We start from the raw sequence: 4,312 nt of genomic DNA on the forward strand, positions 1-4,312 counted from the left end.
AGTCCAGAGATTGCAAACTCAAATTCCTTTAAGAGATCAGGCAGGTAACAAAAATGTGTGCATCTGGCAGGGGTAAGACAACAAGAAATATTAGAACTAAAGGCCCACTGGAGGGAGTCTACTGGCTTTAAGGCATTCAAATTCAAACTTCAGTCATCTCTTGGCTGGCCAAACAAAAGAAGTGTGCAGCCAAAGACAGCAGAAGGGCTGGCAGTCTGCTGCGATGATTCAGGCAGGAGGACAGCAGAAGCAATGGCCCTGAGGCAGGAAGAAGACCATCTGTTTCGAGGAATTAAGAGAGCAACTGCAGGTGAAGTTCTGGAGCCCTCAGGAGAGAGTGGCTTCCACAGGCAGGTGAGGGGAGAGGAGCCATGTCACTCAAGGCCTCCAGGGCAGGTAAGAGCTTTAGTCTTTATCTCAAGTCCCCTTGGATGCACTGAAGGGTTTTAAGCGAAAAAGTGAATTAATTAGGCTGGCATTTTTGAAAGCTCACTGAGCAGCAATGTTGGAAAAGTTGGAAGCAAATAAATCGATTAGGAAGTTGTGATGGCTCCTCATCTCTTCTTCAGTTTTTCACCTACATTATTTACATAACTGTGTTTGTCTTGATGCAGTCTCAACCCTGTATTTCTCATTCCAGAAAACCAAGCTGAATATTTTCCTCTTAGTTCCTGACTCTAAGGAAGGAAGTAGAGTCCGGAGGTCTGTGGCCTGCAATGAAAAGAAGTGAAATGCAAACTCAGTACCCCATACACAGAACCTTCTATCTCCTGGCTACTATTAAGTGCTGCAGTGTTAGCGATGATCATGTAAATCGTAAGTATTATGGGAGCACCGAGAATAGTTCCCAACCTGCTGGAGGTGGGAAGTCAGGTAAGGTTTCACCTACAAACCTAAAAACTTGTGGACTTTATCATTTGGTTTAGCATTTTAAAAACCAATTCCAGCTTTGAATAATTCATAATTAGCTGGGTGTGGTGGCGTGTAAGTTTGTAGTCCCAGCTATTCGGGAGGCAGAGGCAGGAGAGTCACTTGAACCCGGGAGATGGAGGTTGTAGTGAGCCAAGATCGAGCCACTGCACTTCAGCCTGGGTAACAGAGTGAGACTCCATCTAAAAAAACAAATAAAATAAAATATTCTTATTGTTTAGAGATTATTTTGTTTAGACTTTTATCAATTAACATAAATGTATACAATTATATTACTTGTGTGTATAAAAAACTTACATGGTTAGCATGTCCACTCTCCTGGGAGCATCATACTTGTTTCTTCAAGAACTAAAGAAAGGGGAAGTGCTGCCCCAGAGGCTGACTGTGAGTCAGCAAGTCTCCCTGATGGTTATATAAACATGAAACTTGAAGTTAGGAAAAAATTGAGTAAGCTAGACACATTTGCTTCTCCTTTTAAAAATGGAAATGACAAGCTCTTGCCACTTTCATATGCAGCCGGACATGGTGTATTTGTGTTTCTGAGGTTATTGTACAAGATGAAATGGGTGAGTGATTTGAAGTTAAAATTAGCTAATTTTTTGTCAACTTATTTATTCATTGGTCTATTTAGGCTCAAAATGAATTTCTTCCCTTTTTTGTCTCCCTATGACTTTGTATAAAACAGGTTCATATGACATTAATCCTACAAATAAACCATTTGGATTAGAAGTCATTTCCTTCATGAAAATTACCTTCCTTGACATAGTAATCATTACTTTTTATGGCGTCTCTAAATCTAGATTCAAAATTCTCTAGCCTGGAAATAGGATTTCATTTTAGAGCTATTTTGTCCTTAATTATTGACACAGAATCTTGTGGGGTTGAGCAAGGGAGAGGCTGTGTGCTGCAATCTCTGTTGAGGAGGGAGACTCCCAGTGCTCTGCATAGTGAACTGGTCACATAGAAGTTTCTTTAGCACAGGAATGTGCATCCATGTTCCCCTGAAGAGCAAAGTACAGTGGTAGAATGGTGGATCAGTCCAGAAGTCCGTCAAAAAAGATGGGTACCGTCATGCTGACTGATTCTTTTTCACAATGTTGCTGTGATGCCTCAGACACAAGCCCAAGCATCTACCAAGCTGCTTCTTCCCTCCAAGTGATAAAAAGAAAAGAAAAGAAAATGACAGTTATCATCAGCCCACTTTTTACCCTGATCTATGCGGTCCTTAGCAACCAGAGTATCTACACTGAGGCACGTTGCAGTGGTTGTCATAACTTTGAAGAAAACAAATCTTCAAAGATCTTTTTTATCTTTTCCAGGAAGATGTGTCAATCCTTTGATGGTAAAAAAGCATTAAAATCCAAAATTGAGAGGCAAAATATATCATATCCCACTAAAAACTCCTTGAGCCAGATAACTGCCAGCATGTACAGTTAGAAGGGTAATAATAGCTAGCGACTGCTGTGTGGAATGTGTTAAGACTTCTAAATATATTATTTCATTTAATTTTTGCAACTATAAATAGTAAAAAATAAGGGGACTGATGTTAAACATGTTAGTTTTGCCTGTACTGGAAGCTTAAAAGAATTTATAATGAGATATGGGACTTAGTAAAGTATCTATCGTATAAAAAGCATTCGATGTATTCATTTATTCAGAAAAGTATTTGTAAATGAATATCTTAAAGGTGTCTTTCAACTGACATTTCTTCTGATATGGCTAGTGAATTGCCTCTAAAACAAAAAGTAATTGTAGAGAGGTACTAAGTAAGATAAGAGTTCTCCTTCCTAGCTCTTGCAAGCCTATACATTGAATTTGACAAACACATTGTTCCAAAAATAAGCCATGGGAGCTGGGCATCATGGCATATGCCTATAATCTCAGCTACTCAGGAGGCTGAGGTGGAACCATCCCTTGAGCCCAGGAGTTCGAGGCTGCAGTGAGCCATGATCATGCCACTGCACTCCAGCCCGAGTGAAAGAACAAGATCCTGTCTCTAAAACAAAACAAAACAAAATAAAACAAAAGTAAGCCATGGGAGACAGATGTGGTAGAATAGGAAAAATTGAAATGCTACCTTTGAAGCCTACACTTAACTTCTACTCATGAGTCCAAGCCAGAAGCTGGGCATTTGGGTACAGGAGAGAGGGACAAGAATACTTCCCCCTATAAGAACAAAATGGAATGCTAGAGTCATAGCCCAGTGGGCAGAGCTTCAGGCACCCAGACAGTGGATGTGGGTGTACAGCCTTTCAGAATGTGGCTCACGGCAGCCAGGTATTAGCGGCTCACCACAGGCACAGCAGGTCTAACCTAGGGAAGGCCAAGGCTGTCAAGGTAGTCCCTGCCCTAAAAAGACTTCCCTCAATGTTTCTCTGAACCTAGGCATCTAAACTGGTAAAGTTCAGACTCCTTAGCTTGACACTGCAGTACTCTTGGGATCTTGTTAAAATGGTGTTGTGAGTTGAATAGTGTGCCCCCAAATGTCATGCCTACCCGGAACCTTAGAATGTAACCTTATTTGGAAAACAGGCTTTTGCAGATGTAATTAGTTAAGATGATGTCATCCTGGTTTAGGTGGGCCCTACGTTTGATTTCACTGGCGTCCTTAGAAAAAGAAGAAAGGACACACCGAGGTACACAGTTGTACAGGGAGGAAGGCCCTGCAAAGACAAAGGTGAAGACTGAAGTGATGTAGCCACGAGCCAAGGAGTGCCAAGGATTGTCGGGAGCCACCAGAAGCTGTTGGAGGAGATCAGGGCAGATTCCTCTCTAGAGCCTTCACAGGGAGCAAGGCCCTGACCAACGCCTTGATACCAGGCTTTCAGCCTTCCAGCACCGTAATAGAATACATTTCTGTTATTTTCAGCCACTTTGTTAAAACAGCCCTAGGGAACTAATACAACTGGTGAAATTCAAACTGGTGTCACTCCTGAGCGACACCAAAGAACTCTCAAGATCTCGCTCTAGAACTTACTTCTCACAGCTCCACATCACAGCCAAACAGCCTTTTTAAGGATCCAGATTCCGTATCTTGTCAATGGGTTAAAAAAAAATTCGTTAAAAAAAGGTCCAGAAAGTGCTCAGCGCTTTCCCACGGGCACTATCCCACCATCTGGAGTGCCCCATCTCCACTCACCCATCACTACATGTCCAAAGCTCCCTCCTTCTGAGCCCGGTGCAGAAGGCATCCCACAGGACATGATCTGACCCCCCAAATCAGACATCATCTTACTGTCTTCAGAAACCTCGCAGCACTATCTTTGTATTTCACATTGCCAATTTTTACTTTGAATCAGTCATGTGTGTCTGTAGCTTAATCTGGGAGAGTGATCAGATCTTATACATTTTTCTATTGACCACAATACCAGGGATCAGTGCC

General features: G+C 42.0%; 1 long non-coding RNA gene across 1 annotated transcript; it reads left to right on the top strand.

The window, feature by feature from the left end:
- The first annotated feature begins 1,064 nt into the window (after positions 1-1,064).
- On the top strand, positions 1,065-3,544 carry LOC116275358. The gene is made up of 2 exons (XR_004184404.1): positions 1,065-1,496; positions 3,508-3,544. It is a non-coding gene; the product is annotated as an uncharacterized LOC116275358 (long non-coding RNA).
- Positions 3,545-4,312: the final 768 nt, after the last annotated feature.

This window comes from Papio anubis, chromosome 6 (assembly GCF_008728515.1).
Source record: "Papio anubis isolate 15944 chromosome 6, Panubis1.0, whole genome shotgun sequence".
Classification (NCBI taxonomy): Eukaryota; Metazoa; Chordata; class Mammalia; order Primates; family Cercopithecidae; genus Papio; species Papio anubis.